At 36.6% G+C, this 25482-nt stretch overlaps 1 long non-coding RNA gene across 1 annotated transcript in view; it reads left to right on the top strand.

Annotated features, from left to right (window-relative positions):
• Nucleotides 1–25482, top strand: part of LOC118536848 (uncharacterized) — a 661957-nt gene that overhangs the window by 598653 nt on the left and 37822 nt on the right. Inside the window, exons 10-12 of the long non-coding RNA XR_013445698.1 lie at nt 11485–11611; nt 12746–12834; nt 15243–15347. This is a non-coding gene — a long non-coding RNA (uncharacterized LOC118536848). The remainder of the gene's footprint in view (nt 1–11484; nt 11612–12745; nt 12835–15242; nt 15348–25482) is intronic.

Consider the following 25482-nt stretch of genomic DNA (forward strand, 5'->3'; position numbering starts at 1 on the left):
GATTTTCTTCTCAAGTACTCAGAAAATACCCTCTGTTATGTAGTTCAAGGCAGGATTAGTTATTTCACTGAAGGTATTTTAACCCCTATAAGCTATTAAACAAGTCTGAAATATGATGAGGAAACTCGAGCTTTAACACACTAAAATAAATGAATAATCAAAATCATATTCTTAGATGTGACTAAAAGAAAACACATGTGAAAAGGTGAAAAGATCTGCGGAAAGATAGGGTTTAAGTGATCATCTGGTATAGAAAGGGTATGAGTAGATTGGGTAGTGTTGTTCCCTATGGTTTAAGTTGTCATTAAAAACAGACTCGATCCTGAAGTGATAAATACAAGCTTTAAATCATCTACTCTGAATATCTCCAAAAGTAGAAACCTCATCTCTTAAAAGGAAAAAGTAAAGCAACACAATGTGCCCACCAAAGAAGGCAACACTGTGTGAGCAGCAATGTTCTTGTGCATCTTTGTTCCAAGATGGCGTAAAGTGTATGGTATTGCTAGTGAGAAACATCCCATGAATAGGTGACACTTATCCAAAAATGAAGAGCTTACAACATAGCCACCATAGGAGTGTTTCAAAAGCAGAAATTTGTCACACACACACACACACACACACACACACAATGCCAATGGTCTGTTTCTCATTAAATGATTGAATTGAGATTATTTGAAAATAGAGTAAATGTCTGTCTAAAGAAGTAAAATGGCTGTAGATGTGTTATTGTTTTACAACCTGTATATTATAAACATTTTCCTGTCATTATTTGTTCTATTACATAGAAATACCAAAATTTACTAATTTTAATCCCCTATAGTTGGACATCAGATTGTTTTCTTGTCTTTCATTAGTACAAAGAACTTACTTAAATATAAGTTTTTTGCAGATTCGTAATAAGTTTCTTAAAACAAATTCTTACAAATGGACTTACTAGGTCGAAGAGTACACATGTTTTCCTGGCATTTCTTCATATGACCAATTTGCCCTAGAGGACAGTTGTGCCAGTTTATGCTCCCGTAGCCTGGGAGAATGCTTCTTTGTTTTTACTGAGGATAGCAATCTAAGGTTTTTTCCAACGTGAAAAAATCCCATTTTTACGAAGTGTGAATTTACTAAATCTCTTTATTCCATATGTTGTCTTTTACATTTTTTTCAGATGTATTAGGTTTTCAACCATCAATTATATCAATATATTCCTTATGGGTTCTTACTTTGTTGCTATGATGTCAGCGAATCACCTATAATTTCTCCTAGATTTTTATGGTTTAACTTAGAACGAACACTTTTAATTCCTACCTAGAATTCATTTTTTTTTTTAAATTTATTTATTTGACAGAGAGAGAGAGCGAGAGAGGGAACACAAGCCGGGGGAGTGGGAGAGGGAGAAGCAGGCTTCCCGCGGAGCAGGGAGCCCGATGTGGGCCTCGATCCCAGGACCCCGGGATCATGACCTGAGCTGAAGGCAGACGCTTAACGACTGAGCCACCCAGGCGCCCTACCTAGAATTCATTTTGATGTCTAGTGTGAGAGGAAAAAATGTCTTTCTACTTTTAAAAATGTACATATATTAAAATCTACACATCCAAATGTAATTTTTCTCAAATATTTTTATCTTAGGAAGCCAACCACATAGTCCAATGATACTCTGAACATATTTGTAACTTTTATCTAAAATTGTCTTCAATGCCAGTAGAAACTTATAAAGCCACATAAACACACCACTCTGGGATTTATAAGCATGCTTTGATTTTGATTAGAAGTGGAACAACGCAGCTTGATCACTCATTTCATATAGCAAGCTTGACTTTGATTGGCTTTTTGCTCTCTCTAAAAATAAAATCTGACCTCAATTGGTGAAGATTCACCATCACTAGGAATATTTCAAAGGATTTGTACCAGAGGTAGCCAAAAATTCCCAAAAGAGGATTTCAAAAAATATTCTTAGCGGTGGACTAAGTGTCCTTCTAAAGTAACTAGTCAATTTGAAATGGGCAACACTAATTTTGTTGTATATATTCTGGTTTGGATCTTAAATTTTGGTTTTATTATTTAATAATTGTACTCCTTTTATTTTTTCTAAGAACCAACTTGCTAAGTGACCAGTCTTATACATTAAATATCTCCTGTGTGATTTCAAAATACCCATGTTACTTGTGGGAAAAACCATTTATATCAAAGGAAGACCGGGTGTGTGTGTATGTGTGTGTGTGTGTGTGTGTTTATATGTTTTATACAGACTAATTCTAGGACATATAGAGCATAGCATCTCATAGATAGATATAGGATTATAAATAGCATTCTCGTTAAACACGTATTCTTTTTCTGGTAGATTTAGTAATGAGAAGCACAGTAAACTAAGAATGTATTTATATATTATGCTAATTAATAAAAATATACGTTCTAATAACACTCTTTTTTGGACAGAAAGTTTACTTACAGAAATACCAAAGAAAGCATAAGGATATATTCTAAGAAGTCAAGAAGAGCAAGAAGTTTTATTTAGAGGTGGCAAACTAGTGGGCCTAAATTCTTCCCATTCACTTAAATTTTTTTTCTGTCTTTAAATTGTTCATTTGTTTTCAAAATGTAAATGCCATTGGGTGATTCCTGTCCCCTGAAGCTACCACAGGCTCTTCCCACTCCTGAGCTCCGAGGTATTTGAATTTGTAATCCCCAAATTGGAATTTTTCAAACACATTCAGCACCAGTTAAATAAATAAAACCCTATACACTTGCGAATTATGGTTATTCTTTTGAGAAAAGGCTATGATTAGGAAAAAAAAAAGTAGAGTAGGGGATTTATCCTTCAGCTATGAGAAGAAGAGTAATGGAATGCTTTATTGAATTCTTTACCTTTGGAGCGCAGTAACCACGTGACCTCTAACCTCTCAATTCTTACTTGGAAGTTCAAGGAGAGCTCATGCTTTGGGGTCAATTTTTTCTTTGGTCAGGGAAGTTCAAGAAGCACCAAGCCAAGAGTACAAATGGAAGTCCCCTGGCCATTTCCTCTCTCTTTTCACTTCCAGTTTCATTCTGTACCTTGAGGAGGACTTGTGTGCACATGGGTGGGCATTAAAGCCACATGTCCAGCTATAAGTTCTGTCCATCTTCCCTTTTTCCCCAGAGATACCTTATAGCCTCATGGTGCCCACACAGCTGATGCTGTTAGTTACTGAGAAAATGGACAAGGAAAGGGCCTATTCAGGTCCTAGAAGCAGTCTCAGGGTCATTTGAGCAGAGTTTAGAAGGTTGGGTGCAGGCTTCAGATGGGCATGTCTTTTAGCATAGTGTACTCCTTGCTCCATAGGAAGTAGCATGGCTGGAAGAAGGCTCCAGAAGAATTCTCTGAAGTACAGGAATTGGAGTGGGGGAGTTTTTTTGCCGTAGTCCAAGGGTGAGAACTATTTCTTGGGACTAGAATCTTGGTGATTTATCTAGTCTTGGTTCCCAAACCAGCACTCTCAGTCTGCTATGTTCTTCCCAAAGACCAGTTTTGCCTGGGACTCTGATCTATAAGATAGTGTCTCTACATCCTTCTGATGATGACTTGGATTTCTGCCTGATGTTTGCTCCAGTCTCCTTAGGCATCTTATTAATCCAGAGAGTTGAAATCTCCACTCACCATCTTTTTAAAAAATGTATTATTGAAATACGGTTGACATACAGTGTTGTTAGTTTTAGTTGTACAATATAGTGATGCAACAATTTTATACATTATTCAATACTCACCATGATAAGTGTCACCATCTGTCACCCTACATGGTTATTAAAATATTAGTGACGACATTCCCTATGCTGTACTTGCAATCCCTATGACTTATTTATTTTATAATTGGAAGTTTGTTTGGAGTGGTCTTTGTGCTGACTGCTGGTCTTAACTCGCACCATAGCTTACCTCTGGCTCCTTCTGATTACCTACTGTGCTCTAGTAGGCTTGCCTTCTAGTCCCATTGTCTTACCTGATCTGGAATCAAGTGAAGCTCCTATAGAAGAGATGCCAACAAACACACTTGTCCTGGGCAGGATGGCTGCAGGCTTCTGGAGAAGTCACAAAACAGTAGCAACCGGGCACCCAGGAACCAGGATCTGACAGCCCCCTCTGAACCCATTCTTGTCAAGTGATTAAGAGGCCATTTCAAGGAGGGCCTTATGTTCTTTCAGAACATATGTAAATTATCCTAAGAGGAGTCAAGCAGATTTGCCTTTAGTGTAGGCCCTACCTTGTAGAAGCAGTCTAGCCTTTCTTCTTGCAAATGCCTGAAATTGCTTTAACAGGAATACACTCTTTCATTCCATAATTAGAGACAAAAGGCTTAAAATACACAAGCCTGACTATGGTTAGGCATTTACAGAATCTCATTCACACTCAAGTGTCATCAGTCAATCAATCAGTTAACATCTATAAACGGCAGATATTAGATCTCTTCCTTTTTGATGAGTGAGTGTGGTGGGGAAGATAGTAGAAAGAAACTTAGAAAACTCAATGCTTCTGCAGTGTGGATGGGATTACGATTGAGATGGGGAAAGAAGAACATAAACAGAAGGTTGGGAACCTAGAAGACAGCATTGTATATTTCATGGATTCAATCACCTTCTCATTGCCAGACCGAATGTGCAGTTCAGTCTCAATTCAGTTCCACTGGAATTGGATTCAAAGAATATAATCTACAGATGATTAATCAGTGATGTGATTATGTTTGAAGAACAGGGTATTATACTACAGATTCTGCAGGGAAGAGACAATAGCTATCTTCAATTTACATTTTAACACCTGAATGCAGATATGAAGCAGCTTCTCATGTTGTGTGGAGTCCTAGGGTAAGTCACAAATTGAAGCATGGGATGGGGACTATTGTACAAAGCTATCCTCAAAGATGGATAATAATAAATTAATATAGCAGGAAATGGAATATGGCTTTTCCTCAGGAAACCAAGCAGAGCCACGTGCTTAAAATGCTTACTTTGGAACATGCAAACAAGTTTGATGTCAATCTGCTTTTCAGGATTTCTCAGCTTAAAGGATTTTGTTTTTCCTGAAGAAAAACAAACTAGAAGGCTCAGATTAGTAATAGGCCAGACTCCTGATAGGATGCTGGCGGGGTGGGGGGAGCAACATTTTTGCCACAAGATGCCTTGCTCCTAGAAGCTAACACTAGAGTTATGGTGGGTGTTAGGAAATTCTTAAAAATAAATAGCAATTAACTCATTAATTAATTCAGTCACTAATTATACAAACATTTATTGAGTATCAGTGAGAGGTAGAGTATAAGATACCATGGTTTATTTTGAAGAAGATACAAATATTACCCATACAAAGGCTTGGACTTTTTGGTATCTACCAATGGAAACCAGCTGAAGATAACATTGAATCCAGGGGAGACTTATTATAAGGCAATACGGCATTCTAAGCAAGAGAGTATACCAAACCTCAGGAAGGGATGCTTCAAGAGGCCACAGAACTGATTCCTTTATTATTACTGCGGCCATGACTATTGTCTCAGTACCTCGCACACAATTAATAGTGCTTGATTAACAGTTGTAGAAGATACTTGATTGACAGTTGTAAAATAAATTAAGGGCTGAACCAAGAACAGAAAGGTCTGTAGCAGGAAACCCAGAAAGTGGTCAATTTCCTTGTGTCATGTCTTTGCCTTTCCATTTGCGTTCTTTCTGCTCACTTAGAGAATATTGTTGTCTACCACCCTGGAGTTTAGATTTTACAATCTGGTTTATACTTCTTAACTGTGTGTGATTCTAATTGGCTCAAAATAGATCTTCAGTCCCAAGAGGTGGCTTTGCCCTCATGGCCAGGAATGAGATTATGTGGAAAAAACATGACTGTGGGGGGCACGCCTAAATAGAACAGTTCTGAGTGATGTTTATTGCAGACTTGGTAAATAACTAAGCTAAAACTGGATCCTGCAGTATTAGGGCCTTTAGATATGTATATAAATGTAGATTGTTTCTCCGTGTTCTACACTTGAAGCATCTTTATTCAGTCTCCCTGCAGACATGCTATGTACACCTATGTTTTCAAATTGCCCTTGTAAGTTTGATTCCCAAATCATATTTTTTGCATAGAGCTCTTTCCTGAGCTTCAGATCCACACATCCATCTTCTTACTTAATTTTCCATTCACGTCTTTTAGACACCTCACTTTTGACATGCTCAAAACTGAAATCATCTTCCTTCCCAAATTTGTCCCTCTTCCACTAGTCTTTAATCTGTAAAAATGAATATATGTTTTTCAAATACACAGTAAAGGCCATGGTGAATGTTGGCAAATCAGTTTCATTAGAGGCAAGAATACGGATACAAAAAGGACATCTTGGAATTTGGAATAGAAAATTAAAATCTGAAAACTGCCAGCGATATCACACATAAATAAAATGTGTGCCCACACATAGTCTGAAAACAACATGTAATTTGGGAATTCAAATCAATTTATTTGGCCATTGGAGGAAGATGGTACTAGAGTGACTACACATCCCAGTTTTCCTGAACAGTTAAAATTTATTCTTGTTGGCCCAGGATCCTGTCTAGTTTTATATTTGTTTCCAATGTTTTATTTTTAATGGAATATTATTAATAGTTGAATTGAACTAGTCTTACATGAGCTCAGTAGAATTCCACTAGCTTCTACCATGGGCTCATCCAGAATGTGTAGTATTATGCAAGGTGAACAGAGTTTTCATTCTCTCACCAGTGACAAACCATTTCTCTCTTCCTAGGTTTTCCAGATGCAGTGTGGCTAACCTCCCACTTCATCTGAAGCAGCTCATTCCATGTGGTGTCCATGTGGTAAGGAGAGGGGTGTTCTACTCTGATGCCCCAATGGTATTCTGTATACTAACCAGCTGTGCCAGGGTCCATACAGTGGTCTGTGAGCTGCTAGAGTCATCCATCCATGGAGTCGATGGGAAAATGGGAAATTATAAATTGTGTATACTTGAAACATAAGCAGGTAATAAAGGCTGAACATAGCCTGCCACAGGAAACAGAAATAAGAATTAAAATACTCTTGTTAAAGTGATTTTGGCATTTATTGTATGGTGCAAATCTATAACTATTTTTATTTTTGGTAATACTTTTATATTTTGCAATACACTTCCTTTTAAGCAAAAAATTAAACCAAAAAGCAAAAGTGCATGTTTGTTGTACAACTGAATATTGGTTTATCATGTCTCAAGATATTTTGATGTTGACTATATAACTTGCACAAAAGGTTAGCTGACATTTACTATCCAGTATCCTCAGGGGACGTAACTGTACATGTAAATAGAAGATGACACTTTGCTAAGCACCATCAATATATAGTACAAAAGAAATGTCTTTTGGAGGCTGAGTCCAAAGTAAACTATTTAACACTTGCACTATAATCAGTATGTTTATCTATCACTCTTTGAAACATGAGTTTTCATTTAGATCAGATGACTGCTCATCTCAATTAATTTCACTTATTTTGATCCCAAGATTTCTTTTGCATATAAAAAATGAAGTGATTGGTTTTACTCTTGACCCATTGGTAGAAGAAAAACTTCACAAAGAACTCCATGAAGAGTTAAATGATGTCAATTTTATGTCAGTGTTGTCAGATATTTCAAGTAGAAAATTAATTAATTCCAAAAGTGGTTTACTTTTTTCCATCCAATTTACAGAATCCAAGTAAAGCTTTTGGAAGTGCATTTTGTCTTAGATGAAATGCGTGACATTATTGGAAATGCAATTGTAAATTCTTTACAAAGGGCAACATTGAGAATAAAATTATTTGCTTTTGCAGTGATCATAAAAAAGAAATTTGGAGTAGTGTGGCATCATAGTAAAAACAATGTTTTTAACAAACTAAGAAAGTTATAGAGAAGATATATATATATATATATATATATATATATATATATATATATATATATGCAGATTGGTCATTGTGCACATATAACTCATAGTTATGTCCACATGAACTGATATGTTCTACTCATCAAAATAGAAGTGGTACTGTTTTAGAAATGATTTTGTTTTGGAAATTTACTTTTGAGTAGATCTACTACATATTCCCACCAATAAAATAACAACAGCTAATTAGCCAAAGCAAAATAATTTTAAAATTCTAAAATTCCCACTAGTTTTTGCATATTCTTTAGCTCTTAAACCTGTCCTGGTTTGAATGGTCAATTATATGATTATCCTACTTATTTAAATAAAGATATCACTGCCCATCTGTTGAACAAAGACATCAACCAGAAGGTCATTTGGCTCTTCTTGTCAGTCAAACATCCAGTCACTAAATAATCTTCATTTTAACTAAGTTCCCACTTCTCTGTCACTGCCTGAATTCAGTGCTTTAGCAATCCTTTCCAAAATTGCTTCAAAAGACTTCTGTCTGATCTTCCCTTCCCCATCTTTCATCTTTTCAATCCACCCTCCATACTGCTGTCAATGTGATAGTTACTTAAAATCATTTGAAAGTTCTCGATTTCCTACAGACTGAAGTTCGAGCTTGTTGTCATAGAAGGTTTCTGCCTAGCTTTCACACCTCATTTCTTGCCTCTTACTTCTATGTGGCCTTCACTCCTGCCATATCTGTGCATCATATATACTGTTTTTTTTTTTTTTTTTGAAGATTTTATTTATTTATTTGACAGAGACAGACAGTGAGAGAGGGAACACAAGCAGGGGGAGTGTAGGAGGGAGAAGCAGACTTCCCGCCGAGCAGGGAGCCCAATGCGGGGCTCGATCCCAGGACCCTGGGATCATGACCTGAGCTGAAGGCAGCCGCTTAAGGACTGAGCCACCCAGGCGCCCCCATATATACTGTTTTCCTTCAGGACAGGAGATGGACGAAATTGGCTGAGCCTCTTACAATGTTTTCCCCTTTTTGTCTGCTTGGCTCTTAGCCTAAGGTGCATTCCTTTACCATAGCAGTTAACATACTCTATTGTAATTGTGGACTTGCTATCTTCCTCTGTAAACTGAGTTTGATTAGAACAGAGAGTCTGTATTTCCTTTAATATCCCGAGTAATCAAAATACTCCCTTACACATAAAAAAAAAAAAAAATGTAGTAAAAGTGAAGACAAGGTAGAAAAATGAGTGCTGTAAAGAGAGAAGCAATGGGATAAGTTATCTCCAGATTGAAAGAGGGGAAAATTCACACAGAATCTGAATTTTTAATTGCTCTTGGGGTATGTATAGGATTTGAACGTATAAGGATGGAGAGAAAAAAATCTTGGACAAAAAGTACTGCTAAAGAATATAGAAAGTATCTTGGAAACAGTGAGAATTTAAGTGTGGGAGAGTGAACTATAACATGAAGATGAGTGGTGAGGAATATTTGGAAGGTCCAGATCTAGATTCCTGAATGTCAGTCTAAAGTTCAGGCTTTATTCTCTTAAGGATGGGAAATATTCTGAGTGTTTGAATAGGAGTCATGCATCTACGTGTCATCTGAAAACTACATGGGAGATGGCTTTGTAAAAGGAAAAGAAAAGTACTAGTTAGGAGATCATTGCACAGGCTAGATGAAAAATAAACAGTGCTGTTCTGGAGCTGGCCTGTGCCTGCTCATGAGAGCCAATGGCTAAGTTTTGAGGAAGTTTGTGTCAGTTTTATATATAGTAATTATTAAAAGTTAACTTACAATTAAGTAATTTCTATTAAAAATACAGGTAATAAATACTCAGAACTACTCACTTCATCCTTAACTATTATCTATGCATTTGAGGTTATGCATATCTGCATTGTGCGCATAAGCTATGATGCACTCTTGCACATCTTGTCCTAACTCAATTTTAGTGACATTGTGAGGGTAGCTTGAAATTCATCATGACAGAGTATTTACCCTACAGTGATTGGCAAATGCTACTACAGTCCTGACTTGATTTTTTGGTGCATTTATTGTCTAGATTTAAGATAATTAATGAATAAAATTATAATAATGCAGATTAAACTTAAAAGTATGTCATGTCTATAGTCATTCCACTGGGAATAGCACAAAAATTCATAAGATTTTTTCTAATAAGATTTTATTATCTAGAAGTTGCCCATCTTACTATAGAATGAGTGTAGTTCTAACAAAATATGTCTTTATTTTTTTTAGAATGTTTGTATCAGAACTTCATTTGTTCATCACTTGCAACCATTGGTTGGTTGGCTGTGGGCCTAAGAGTGCAGTGAAAATCAACAAATGCATTGTGTGAGAATGAACTGGATCTGTGAAATTTACAACAAAGACAGTATATATTTTATTTTAATTTTTAAGTTGTGGGCTACACATCCTTCATATTGATAACATTTATAATAAATATATGTGTGTTTTCATGTGCATATATATACATATACATTTTTTGGTGGGGGTGAATGACATATTGCACACTGCTGGTAATATGACCTTAATAGTAAAAATGGGGAGAAAGCAATGCTTTCAAAAAGTATTTGGAGGTTATGTTACAGAATGCAAAAGCTGAATGTAAGGGAATGAATAGTGATTCAGAGATGTATGAGGCTTTGAGGCTTGCTGAAATATGTACTTTGGAGAAATATAAAGCACAAGTAGAAAAGATTTATGTGGAATAATGGTTGAGTTTTTGACCACTGTATAGATTTGGGAGTCATCTGCACTGAGGTATCCCCAAAGTCATTGTCAAAACTATAAAAGGGAGAAAATAGCCTAGAGAGATCTATCTATGAGAGGAAACCTAATCTTAGGGGAAAGGAAAAAAAGGGAAATGCAGAGAAAGAATCAACAGTAATCAGAGAAGCAAGAAGAGATTAGGAGACTATGGATGGGGTCAAAGGAACCTGGTAAAGAGAAAATGTCAAATAGGACATTATCAAAAGAAATGGAGAATTTGAAATCAAAATTTGTGAGTATTTTTGTTTGAAACCAGCAACCTAAAGGGGAAAAAATTAGTATTTAGATCAGAACAGGTCACCACAGGTGACAGTAAAAGATAGAGCATATGATGTAAATGTTCTCATAAAATAATTAGGAATAACACAGGTAATTTATCTCCCAGAATATCTGTAGGTTTGTTTAGAACCATCAATCCCCAATTAAACTTTAGAGGAATGCATTTAGACTGCCTCGGCAGAATCACAGATACGGGCTATAGATTCTGAGAATGGAAGAGCCCTTGAAAAGACTTGCCAAATACTCAAAATCAAGTCCAGGAATGGTGATAGTTGTTAGCAAGTTTTGGCATTAGGGGATCTCAATTACTCACATGAGAGCAAAATCTAAAAGCTAATCCAAGTGCTTACGAGGTAAAAGACATGTGGACTACATACCTAACACAGACACACACTCGTAACTGGAGTGTGAGCTTTATTTGATAAGTGCTGTGACAGAAAATGGATTTGCAAGGAAACTGGACAGCAGGCTATGCCAACTTTCTCATCATTCTGGGGATCACACCAGCCTGCACGGCAAGAATCAACACTACAGCAGCATTAACAGGGCAACTCTGGCCTCTCTGTCTCCCACTAGGTGCAACTAAAAATCGACAAGACAAAGTTATATCTGGAAGTCGGCTATGTCCCTCAATTGCACATGAAGAACTGGAATTTTCTAGAAACTGAAGAACTGGGCCCAGGTGGTCCCTCCTGAGACTTGGGTACTTGTGTTCTACATATTCTGGAGATATTACCTTGATTATCTACTTTTATTTTATTATGTTATGTTAATCACCATACATTACATCATTAGTTTTTGATGTAGTGTTCCATGATTCATCATTTGCGTATAACACCCAGTGCTCCATGCAGAACGTGCCCTCTTTAGTACCCATCACCAGGCTAACCCATCCTTTCACCCCCATCCCCTCTAGAACCCTCAGTTTGTTTTTCAGAGTCCATCGTCTCTCGTGGTTCATTTCCCCCGCCAATTTCCCCCCCTTCATTTTTCCCTTCCTGCTATCTTCTTCTTCTTCTTCTTCTTCTTCTTTTTTTTTTTTAACATATAATGTATTATTTTTTCAGAGGTACAAGTCTGTGATTCAACAGTCGTACACAATTCACAGCGCTCTCCGTAGCACATACCCTCCCCAATGTCTATCACCCAGCCACCCCATCCCTCCCACCCCCCACCACTCCAGCAACCCTCAGTTTGTTTCCTGAGATTAAGAATTCCTCATATCAGTGAGGTCATATGATACATGATTATCTATTTGGAAGAGATTTTTCCCTACAAAATTAGGAGATCTCTAGAAGTGACTTGCATTCTATTAATATTGTTGTCAATATTATAATTTTATGATTTCTCTCTTACATATATCAAGGTCACTTGATAGTTAATGTACTTCTTTGGCCAAACTTGAGGTGGAATCACTGTAAGAGTATGAACATATTGCACAGTACTATTTTTTTTTAATCCATTAAGATATTTCTCTGTGTGAGTTTAAAGGCAAGAAGAATGTTATCTAAGGGGGTAGGGAAAAAAATATATACACACACATACATACACACCTGATATATATATATATATATATATATATATATATATATATATATATATATATATACCCTCTTTCCAAATAAGGTCACATTCTGAGGCTCTGAATAGATATGAATTTTGGGGGGGTGCTATTCAACCTACAACAGCTCATAACTGAGTTCAAAATTTTAGGAAACATTAAAATAATTATAAAAATTACAGATTGAAGTTTTCAAAGTAATAAAAACTACATTCTGATTTATTTTGTATCATATTCTCACTCATTTTTCATTTAGTTTAATTTCTCCTTCCCTAGTTGCTCCTGTCTCAGAAGGCTATGTGTTACCGATGTGAAAGGGTAAATTCATCCCTGTGGTTGATATTTATGGGAATGCAAGGTGACAGGTAAGCTGATGCACTCTTTCTAAATATTTGGCCCAGAAATGTAGCCAGACACTTAAAAATAAAATTTGTGTTTCCTAGCTGTGTGGTTATATTAATATCAGACTAAATGACTTCAAGACAAGGAGTAGTGCCAGAAATAAAGAGGGCATTTCATAATGATAAAAGGGTCACTTTATCAGGAAGACATCTTAAATATGTATTTGTCTAGTAAGAGTCTCAAAATCTGTGAAGCAAAGAAGGTGTACTTAAATCCACAATCATAGTTGGGCATTTTAAATACTCCACTTTCAATAATTGATAGAACATACAGACAAAAAAATATCAGTACGGGTAGAGAACATTTGGATGGTCCTGTCAACGGTCTTGGCCAAGACAGTATTTTATAGAACATCTTACCCAACACTGCAGAATACACATTCTTTTCATGTACATATGGGAAGCTGACCAAGATAGACAATAGCATAGACCAAAAATATAAGTATCAACACTTTTTTTAAAGGGAAAATTGCACAGAGTATATTCTCTAACCACAATAGAATTACATTAGAAATCAATGATATAAAAAAAATTTCCAAATATTTTGAAATTAAAAGAGGGTATGTTTTATGAATAAGAGATCAACTCTTAAAAAGAATGCCAACAAAACAATTTATTCACCTCTATGAATTCCAGGTAGGCAAAGAAAAATCTCCACTAAATTGATCAAGAAAATTAATACTCAAAACCAAGTAATCCTTTTAAAATTTATAAGTAATAGGGCTCTGTAAAGTTAATATTTATATATTTCCACTAACTGATGGCTGGCTGCATCAAAGAAGTTGCATTCAGCATTATAAATAATCCTTCCAGGTATCTTTGGATTATTTAGGTAAATCCTCTATGTTACTTTTCATGGTCCCATCTTCCTTTAAAACCGCTAGGATCTCACAGACCCCCTGGGGTGGCAGAGGACGTTGCCAATCATCTTGGAAATGTAAAATAAATGCTTTTTCTACGTATGTTAATGCCATTGTTTATTGACTATTTACTCAGCTCCGAGGTAATTGGGGTCATTAGGGAAGGAGAAGAAATCAGACCCTGTCAATACCTGACCTTTTATAATAGCTGGTACACGCTGCATTACGGGGTGTCACACCAGCTAGCCCCTCCACGGCACCCAGCTGTTCCCGCAGCGCAAGCACAAGCAGAGGTGCCATTCCTCGTGGAAAACTTTTTTGGGAAAAAAAAATCTTCTGCTGTAGACATGGTGTTTCAAAAATCAGACAAAATATATTTCATGGAAAATCTATTTTGAGATCGACATTCATTTGAAAAGCTAAAACTAGCATCCGGATAAAAAAAGGAAGGGATGAAACATCAAACTGAAAATATCTTTCTATATTGTGACATTTTCGCAAATGTAAATGAGACCACCTTTAAGGCTGTCACAAGCAAAGAAATTCAACTGGGGTCTTGATGACTGAAGGGATGTTAAAGAATCTCTCATCAGCGGACCAGAAAGAATAAAGCGAAAGCTATCAGTGATGTGCAGATGTTATCAGGATGTGACTTCAGCACAACCCCACATCCCAATAGAGACAAAACTGCAGATGTTTAATATATTACAGGAACTAACCACAAATTCTGTTTTGCTTCTCCGACTTCATAGTGTTTAATTTTTTTTTAAGACATGAATTGCACTTTTGAAGAACTTCCTCTCATCTTAATGACTTTGTAAGTCTAAATGTCTACTACTAGGACGCAGGGAGTTCTGGGTAAAGTGGCAGAGCAAATCCCACCTGGGGGCGGGGCAGTGTGGAGGCTGCAAGGGAGGGATTTGTGTGAGTGCTCAAAGGCAGACAGTGGGAAGTGAGTTCTCATTGTTGTGTGATAATGGAACCCTAGGTGTGAAATAGAGACCTTGCACTGATTTCACAACAAACCTACTTGAAATCTGCTCCCGTCCTGGCAAACCAGAAGAATTCATAGAAACGCAAATTTTTAAGCAGAGTGGAAAATATCTGGAGATGTGAGCAAATCGTTCTGCCCAGATGACTTCTTCCTCTTTTTAAGTTAAAAATGATAGAGTGACAAGTTAATAGATTCTTTGTGTTGTTTCAAAAGGGATTATTTGCCTTGGTGAGAATTCTGTTTGGGGGGACTGCTGGGTTTTCATTTTCATGTTCTTGAAGCCAGCCAATTGTAAAGTCACGAACAAGTTGTACCAAGACCTATATTTCTTTCATTTTGATTAGTTTAGACACAGTCATTTTCCAGGAAAGTTTTGTTTTCCAAAAAAACCAGTCCATCTACTCTGTTCCGATGCTGTTTTGACCCCATCTCTAAGTGAGTGTGGGCGGTTGGGGTGGAGTAGGTCAGGCGGGTACCCTCTCCTGCCGCCCACTGACAGTTTTTCTTCTCTTCCTCAGGGAGCCAACCTTGCCCTTCGGGGCCTTTATGCCAAACAAACCTACATTGTCTGCATCAAAAGGATGGAAGATTACAGGATAAAAACATAGAAAAAGGAGAAAAAGGTAATTTTTGGAAAGAAAAAAAGGATGACATCTTTGAGATTAAAAACATAAACCATGCTAATTAGTTTGGGGGATGGGCTCGCCCTTCAAAAAAATAATTTATAGTCAAAAGAGTAAATATAAGGAGCATATCCAAGATTTTCCTTTTCCTTTTAGTGGAAGCAATTAAGTCTGGTGTTTAGAATGATGAAAAACCGGAGACAGATATCACCTAGAATTAGAACCGGCTTAATATGTGTTCCTAAAAATAATTTTCTTTGAGATTTAGGAAGGAATAAAGGGGGTCACATACTGTACTTGTTTCCAAAAGGAAGAGATAGAGGAACAAAATAAAAAGGATAGCCCTGCTTTATCTTAGAAGGCTCAAGTAAGCAAATTCTAAGCTGATGATTAGAAACAAACCAAACCAAAGGCGAAACAATTCCTGGTTTTAAACCAAAGACAAAGCAACCCCTGGGTTTAAAGCACATTTACATATTTATGTCCACATTGAATGAATGCAGTAGAAAGTGAACACAATTCATCTGTAAAGGTTGGTGTATTGTGGGTCTGTGTTCTCTTTATGTTTCCAGTTCCATCGCTCAGCACAGTGCTGGGCACACACATTAACATCGCCCAATAACGTTGGTTGAATTAAATCATTGAACAAGAGCAAAGCACCCAATTCTGGACATTAGACAAAGTAAAAGATTCAAATACTCAACAGCTCCAACGCTGTCTGTCTAAAGGACCATCTCAACTTGTAAGAAAACTTCGTGTAATTTTTATGCCAGGGTAGGCAACTACAGAGGGAATGAAAGAAATTCTTCAGTGTAAGGTGGTTCCACCTTCTGCTAAGATGTGACCGCCAAAAAAACTCAAAATATTTTGAGGAGATGCTATCTGCCAAAGGGATTACCACAATACATGTAGGATCAAAGAAAATTCCACATTTTACCCTGGTGATTAGCTGTAATTAAATAAAGTAAGTCTTTTTAAACTTCATTAGCGGCAAGACGTTTGCTACAGCAGAGTGGGCACAAATCATCCATTCTTAATTAAAAGATAATCCACAGGATGGCCATAATCTTCTTCTAAAAATACACCATTTCCCCCTGAAAGATTTTCTCATCAAATAAGGATAAATAACAGTTTCTATGAGTTTAAGCCATGAAGGAATGGATGCTCCTCCCGTTTGCTTGAGTGAGTGCTGAATGTGGCTGATAACATCACTTTGGCATGCTATTATCTAAAATGGTAGAATACCTCACTTCAGCAAAGTCTGACATAAATCTTTGAAAACAAAGACATTGCATATGTATGAGCTGAAATAGATATGACAGTGTTGGCACATTAATATTCCTGTCACTAGGGGGTTTCAAACTTTTAAGGAGAGAATGGGAATGAATTCAGACTGTAGCTGGTAAAATAGGGCAATGTACAGTAGGACAATTAGGCATCGCTAACCATAGTAAAATATGTACAGAAAAAGGGTTCCCCTGCTCCCGGACTTTGGTAAAAAATGACTGTGGGATTATCTCTGGGGAATGCCAAGAATAATTAATTTGGTTTAGAGATTTGCATGGTTGTTCTAAGCATACTAATAAGAATGTTCCGTGAAGACCAGTCCCAATCAATAGACGAGAGAACTGTTTTTTCTTGCGTAGCCCACTGTGGTGGTTCATGGGTAACAGATGCTTCCACTTTATTCCACAACAACACTCATTAAAAGTAACCATGAGGCCTAATTGAATAGTTCTCCTCCTAGTTGGATTTGTGCAGAAAAGAGTCCTATTATTGTATGTTCTACGGTGATTTCTTTTCCCGGTTTTGCTTGCTGATATGAAACGCTTTACCACATAGCCTTTTTGCTTAACTCCCCAGGAAGAAGTAAACGGGTGAAAAAATAAACTTCTTTTTACTCTCTCTGACTCCGTATGGACTTACTATGTGTTGGGAAGCATCTACTTAGAAATGCCAACTATTTTTAGAAAAGCCTGATAAATCATCCCATTCTCGGCAATCACCACTTACCAGGGAAGATGACATAACAGTTGCATTCGATTTCCCTCTGTCTGGGGGTGAGCAAGAGTTATTCAACACTAGGTGTTAATGAAAAATCGTCACGAAGTTCCACTTACCGTGTTTGAAGCCGATGTTGAAATGCTAGAATTTTTCTTTTGGTAAAACATATGCGTTGACCTGGTGAGTGGAAATGAGGGGCTGCTTAAAAGATTTTTTCTCCAAAAGCTTTTTGGACACATCGCTGTAGCCCTGGGAGGCTTGGTCTGAGCCCTGAACAGCAGTTGCCCAGATGCAGAAAAAAGGCTTCAAAACCTCTCCTTTGACAAAGAGACATGAAATAATATCTGACAAAGGCATCGCAAGCAAACATGATGGCAAATCAGCAATTATACAGGCTACAAAGGAGAGCACATCTCACTTCCAAATGTCTTTTTTCTTCTTCTTCAAATTTTACTAATAACATCTCATAGAGGTGCTTAGGTCAGTATTTTTAAAAACAATTTAATATATGACCGTGCTTTGGGTTTGGTTTAACTCCTTTATTACACTAATGCTATTTGGCATTTCATGCATGTGTCAGCATTGTTTTTGAATGGCAAAAAAAGGTTGGGACTAAACCAAGCACAAAGAAAGACACTTGCAGCTCGCTATATGTAACTTTGTTTTAGAAAGGAATAAACATTCCGAAGAGATCGGTTCAGTGCCAATGTGCAAAATACTGCTATCTCTTAAATGGAGTCATACATAGAGAGAGGAAGACCTATAATAAATGAAATAATAATGGTGATAAAAATGGCAGCAAAATTGACCAGATCCAAATTGCATAGCTCCACTCTTTAATCTCAGACTCTCTTTAAATTTGTTGTTCTTGATCTTGGAAAATAGGGAAGAGAAAGGCTTTGAAAAAGGAGTTGTAAGATTGAATTTCAATGTGAAAATATTTACTTTGTTTTTTTTTTTTTTTTTTTAAATCAGGTCGCATACCATGAACAATTTACATTTACAAAATGAATTTTGATCCTGTCTTATAATAAATCATCATTAAAACCATATATGCCCAATGAATTGAAGGCCAAGCTTCAACTGGGATGGGTATGAAGGAAAACAGTAATGATAATAAAAATAATAATAATATCAATAATAATAATAAATGAGATGGTACATGTCCTCCACAAATAACTGCATTATACACTCCCTCAAAATGTCAGCCTTTTTCTTTCATAATGATCAATCTGTTACTGATCAAAGATGTGCTATATCTCAAATACGCAAAATACTCATGGTATGAAATTATTGATTTGAACTGTAAATGAAAACAAAGCTACTTAGGCCTTTAAAATGTTCTCTTTCATGTTGATTCATTGCAGAAAAATAATGAATTGCAGCCTCTGCTTCTTTCCCTGACATATTTGGGATAGTTTACATGACTTTGAAATGGCTTAAATATTTTACCACCCACTATAGAATGTTCTGAAGAGGGGAAGGAAAACATGCATTTGTTTTGCCAGTGGGTCATTTCTTACTGTCTCGTTCAGTGTGTAGGAATACAAAAGGTGTACTGTTTAAAAGGAGAGGAAAAACGAACTTAGTCAAATGTATTAAGGTACAGGAATATAGTGTAAAGGTTGGACTAGAAGATGCTTGATAATGAGCAATCAATCCATTTCCCACATCGTCTGTGAGTCTAAGCATCCTACAAGATCTCTGATAGCCACATAGGCTAATCAAGTTACCTATTAAGTGGCTGTAGATAACGATGCTCCTAAAATTGTGTCACAGACATAAATGGCAGACTTCTAAAAAGCACTAGAAAGATGTAGTATTTTCTCAATCACATTCACATAAAGAATTTTTTTTTTATTTATATCCTCACAATTTTTTTAGGATAATCTCTTCTGTCAGATCGTCTAGGTTGTTTATTGTGATACTTTGTTTTCTGATAACAATGAGAATCAGAATTTCAGCATTCCACTGATAAAGCTATCATATTCTTGTATTTATTATGTATAGCCTACCTGTTGTGATTTAGACCCTTGCAAAAGCTAGTGCTTTATTAAAACATTTCAGACATATAAATACAGTTGGTTTTAAAGATACAGTATACCATGTCTTGTTTATTTGGATTAGACATTTGCGTCACGTATTAGTACACCAGGCACATTTCCTTGTTTGAATCAAACAAGAATGGCCATGAGCTGGATTCTAAATGGAATTGGAACATTTCCTACAATGATCATTTCACATGAAGTGTAGAACAGAATTATCTCCGAACAAGTGTGAATTTGGTATTACCAATGAAGAATACACCCTAAGTCCCTGGTACCATTTAATCCTATGTGCTATGGCATTTCATTATCTAGCAAAAAAGTCTTCCATCTTTTGCTACCATTTTATATAAAATAAATAAAATACCCACTCCTTCCTTATCCTTGCATTGCTTACTCCTCAAAAAAAGATATGTTTTATAAAAGAAGTTGTTATATTAAGATGTATGTCTGCTTTCCTTCAGAAGACAGATGAGAGTGCTTCAGCTGCCACTAAAGTTGTCGCTCTTTGTAACAAAATGTAATGCTGCATATATAAAAATGCAAAGTGTAATGTAGAGTCAAATGTCTCTCAGCACAAGAGTTGTTCGTTTTAGCACCCATTTTGTTGGTATTTATCAACTTACTAATTATAGGCAAATTGCTTCCAACACGAAAACTGTGATGATTAGCAGTTTTTTCTGCTAACTCTAGTCTACTGTAGTTCCGGTAAAGAATGTCAATAATCCAGATTCCTTTCTTTTTCCTGGCTTAGAAAATGTAAAAATAAATTCATCAGGCTAGCATTTCTCAACTTTTGGGAAATGTGGTTTGGAAGGATGGGGGTGGAAAAAGGAAAAGGGGTGGATTAAATATATCATATCAGGAAGGTCTCCTTGCTACCTCCCATCACTTGGACAATCTTGAAGGCTCACTGGAGATTGGTCTATCACAACACGGAATTAGGCGATCCCAATGTAACGAACAGAGTAGCTGCATTTGAGCATTTGCACAGGAAATGCATCAGTTGCTGGAACCCGGCATGCAATCTCTGTGTTAAAGGGAAGAAGAAGAGTCTTGAGAACTGCCTCACGTGCTATCATTGATACCTAGCAAAAGGCGGGCGGCATATATTGTTTTCAACGTCTCATCTAACTCTTCAGCAGAGATATATGGTATCGCTTGGTCAGACATAAAACAGTTTGTAACCTTCAGACCTCCATTACAGTCCTTTAAAGTGAGCTCAAATGAAAATGGGAGTAACATGCCAATCTAGAAAACATTTTCATAACATGCAATACAATAAAAGGTTGAATTTTCTATCACCATTGCTAATTTCACCCATTTGTTTCTCATTACAATAAGTAAACAAGATTAAATGGAAAACCTTCCAGTTCACAGAGTACATTACGCAGCAGAAATGTCTGTAGCAAATACTGACTTAGTGTCTTAACCAACTTATGTGTCTCCAAGTGACTATTCCTCCCTGCTATGAAGTTTTTACCATTTTAAAGTTATAGTGGCAGGTTCCAGTCAACAATGATGTCGGCAATGGCCTTCTTTCCCCAATATGTTGCTTTTAGTCTAATTGCTTATTTGCGGTCTCAGCAAGCAGAGAGAAGAATTTTATCCTCTTTGCCTTGTCTCTGAATACTAACTAGCTGGCCCAGCCGAGGCTCTCTAAAGAGAGAAACTGCATGAGAGACACAGTGCATTTGACACAGTCAAGAGGTAAAAGAAAGAGGAAAACAAAAGTCTATTCAGGACTGAATCCTCTGATATTCTCCCCCATCCCCCAACCCCTTTAAAAATAAAGCAAAAGGGGGGAAAACCCATAAATCCATGCCTGAATGCCTGAGGTTGTCAGAATAAAGGACAATGAATGACAGGTGACTGTCAGTATAATTCTGTCTCCAAGTTATCACTTTTTGGCACTGTTGAACACAAAAAGTGTATACATAACAAGGAAATCCATCATGCGTTCTTTCTGAATGCACATAGTTCAATTTAGGAGAAGCAGTTAAGTACTTCCACATGGGCACAGGGCTTTCCCTTCGGTTCCATGTATTTTTGCTGGAAAATGTTCTGAAATTATGAAGTGTTTTTCTAGTGACAACAATGCTAAATAACTTCAAGGAAACTGCTGAAGGGTTATGAACCTGCTTTTCCCTCTTTTCTAAAAAAATTTATTTAAAGACTAGGAGATCTGACTTGATAAATAAAACTCCTTGCACATGTTGCTAAAATTAAAAAAAAAAAAAAAAAACGGAGTAAGAGCCCACTGATGAGAGTTTTTCTGTTTGATTTTTAAAAGGCTCCTCTCAAGCGATTTTCCCCCAAGATCTCTTTACACTTTCATCTTCAGAGACTGCCTTAATCCTCCCGTCTTTGTTGTTCCAATGTCTGATCAGTTTGTTTTAAAGTCACATCTCCCCCACATTTGCTAGAACTGAAACTTGACTTCAGGCACTTGTGGTTATAAATCCCTACAAACGGGCAGGCTTTCCAGAGAAAGGTGGAAAGTGCTGAAACAGGGAAGGGTTTGATGATTATTTAAATAATGTGCATTAAGTTGTCTGGTGCATGAACTGCAGGTACAGAGAGATAACAAACGTGAAGTGACGGAGTAATTTGTAATTAAAATAAGTCTGGCCTCTTCTCAGATTACTGGCACACTCCAGTCTGTTGACCATCTGTAGCGGAAGGACAAAGATTCTATTCTCAGTTCCACTGGGCTAGGGAAGAGACACAACTGCCTCGAGCCCCAAGTTTCTAGGTCTTGTCATGGTGGGCATGAAGACGGCTCATGGTGGCCAACCTCCTGATACCAGGCGTGGCCATGCGATGAGCAGGAGTATGGAGACAGTGATCTGTGTCACTCTGAGCGCTCACAGGGCACCATTAAGGCAGAGCTCAACTGCTGTTACCGCCCCAGCAGGTGTTTCGATACATTCCAAATCTTTTGAGAGAAATGAAGAGAGAAGGGAGAGCACGTAAGTGAAATAAAGCAAGAAAAACAGGAGGAAGTTAATTTCCCGGTTATACTTTTTTTCTTTTGCTTGCTATGAAAGAAGAAAAAAATCTTAAAAGGATGAACATGAAAGAATGCTGTGTATTTCACAACGAAATAGAGACAATAATTTGTTTTACTTTTAAGTTTGGAAATGCAGAGTACTTGACAGGAAAACAGTCATCTTACATGGACTTCAACCTAGTCTTCAAGAAATCTACGTGTAGAGTATTTAATGAACTTATCATGATGGGAATTTTCCTCATTGCATATGAAATATGTTTGCACAAATAAGTGAACAAAATTTCTGGATTCTGTTTTTATTTTTTCCTTACAGTGGGTACAACTTAAACTGCAACATTTGCACATTTATTTCAGAAGGCCAAACACCTATGATTATATCCCACACCTGAAAGTGTTTTTGTGTAGTCTTTATTGGTAGTAATTATATTTCTACTGCCTTTTATAATGGTCTTTGTGAAAAAACTCTTAAGGTAAACAATAAATTTAAAAATCTTTATGTCATAATTGATATTGACAGGTTTATAGCTATTAAACTTGAAAGTCACAGATAAAGTTGTTTGAAAATACAGGATTAGTCTAATATTGCTTTTGGTTATTAGGAAATTCCTGGGCATGGAAGTTATATAAGACACCGATATGAGACAAGGTATTTAATATGTGAGGGAACGGGAGGCCAACTTTTAACTTTTAACAAGTGAAATTAAATATGTGCATGTTAAAAGAACAAATCTCTCTCTCTCTCTCTCTCTTTTTATTTTTTGGTGGGGGAGAGCTCAAATGACCCAAAATTAAAGATTACTATTCAGTAGCTGTGTGAAAAGTTTTTCTTAATGATAGTCCGAAAGTAGGAAGAATTATGTTGTGAATAGTAAGTACTTCATACTAGAGCCTTTTCAAAATGAAGATATTTAATTCTTCATTTCATTTATATTTAATAAGACACCTACTATACAGTTGAGGAATTCCAATTATTTTGAAAAATAATGACCTATGGGTCAGCCATATCTTGACAATTCCTGGTAAGAGTTCAAGGAAACACTCAGGGTCCTAAAAATATAAGAACCTATGTAGATCACCACCATCATGAAATAATAGAAAGGCTCATATATTTTATGAATATGACGATTATTTTCTGAGCTATTTATTCTTATGGAAACTGTTAATTTCTTTCTCTGATGACAAAGAGCAAGGTGTTCAAGTGATAAAATACCCAGCTGATAGTCATTCTTAAATAGTAGGTGATTAATGCTTTCCTTCTGAAATCGTGTTCAGCCTAAATGTATTACTGACTGTATTTTAGCCAATATTCATCTTGTAGGTTATAATGATGCAGTGTCAGGGCTGAAGAGTTGAGCAAATAATTACTGAGAGCCAGGTAGCCAAGGAGGTGGCATGGCAGAGATGGGGCTTGTACTCTAGATTGAAGGAAAGGAGGTTTAGGATAGGTCTGGCAGAGGAGAAAGGGCTTGTTTGAAAAGGAATGAAGTGAGCAGACACAGATGTGAGGATGAGTATAGGTGGAAAATATCCAAACCCTGGATTTCCCTTTGCACAGACAGAGAGATCGATAGATAGTTGAATAGGTAGATGCCGAATGGAGAACCTCATATTGGGGGATAAAATTCTAGGATGATATTTTAGTGAAGTTTATTATTTTCTATTTATACCATTAAAATTTATGAAGGAGATGTTTTATCTTAGTATAACAAATATTGAGAAATAAGGAAAGAGGGATTTGAAAACCTAGCAATTTAAACTTTATCACCTTTCTGTGTGAGAATGGAAAACTCAGATTAGACATTCATGCAACAACTGGAATGACCCAACCATGTTTTTCCTTCACCTGGGCTCCAGGAATGAAGTTCAAAAGACAGTGGAGCAATGACTCACACAGTGCTGTTTGAGGATAATGGTATAATTTCTCTGAAGGAAAAAATTAAATGCCCTACAGGTCAAAAACCTTGAAAATGTATATATACTAATGATTTTACTGCTTGGAATTTATCCAAAATAAATGATCAGACAATCCAGGTAATTAAAATAGAATCAGCCTAAATGTGAACTGTAAAAGATTGATTAAATAAATTGTGTTATATCCAGATGGCCATCATTGCTTAATTCCAACCGTGAAACACTATCACTACTGACAATTGTTCTAAGTTAGGGTGAAATGGAGCAGTGATTCTTGATCAGCAGCCCTTGAGATTCTGCACAGGTAGTCTGTGTGGGTAGTCCATACTTCATATTTATGAGGTGCTTAAACACGTGTATCTCCTCAACTCTGTCAGATAGGGAAGCTGTTCTACTATGGTACGTATGGCTGTTTGCCACCCACGTTGCTCCAGTGGGAAGCTTCGGTTTGGTTACCAAGTAGGAAGTTGCTCTTTCCACTTAACAGTATTTTAAATACCAATAGTAGAGCAAGATATAGAAAGAAGATACAAATTGTGTTCAAATAAGATGGTCCGTAGAAGTCACTTTGCTTTACCTGTGCCCTAAAGGGAAAAAAAAATAATAAAAACTAGCTAACATCTGTCAGAAAGAAGCGGAGATATGAGTAAGGATTTTTCAGAAAATTATATCAAGCTATCACAATTGTAAAATTAAACTTTTCTTCACATATAGGTTATATATCTTTTTTATGAATGCTTTTACACTTACTTTAAGTGTTAAAGTGAAAACCAATTGAAGCTAGAAATTCTCACAATTTTCATGGAGTGCTACCCTTGAAGGTTTCAAACGTCTGCTCATTACAGTTTTAAATGCGTTTATTTAAATCTAGCATTTTTTTCCCTTTTCTACCTGTAAATAATGCTTTGGTAACCTTAAAAACCTACTTTGGAGAAAATGCTATTTCCTCAGAGAACAGCTTCGGGGCAGTAGTCAAAAATCTTTTATGAACTCACTCCAAGAGTATCCCTCTGTACTTGAAGAGATGATTGGCCCTTGTGTTCCTCAGGAGCAGATACTTGACCTTCACACTCTGTTCCAGCAGCACCCAACAGTAGAAAATACTAAACAAATGTTTGTGGCAGCAAGAACCCTCTGAGACAATCCCCATTTCAACTAAGTC

Source organism: Halichoerus grypus, chromosome 2, assembly GCF_964656455.1.
Source record: "Halichoerus grypus chromosome 2, mHalGry1.hap1.1, whole genome shotgun sequence".
In the NCBI taxonomy this organism is placed as follows: Eukaryota; Metazoa; Chordata; class Mammalia; order Carnivora; family Phocidae; genus Halichoerus; species Halichoerus grypus.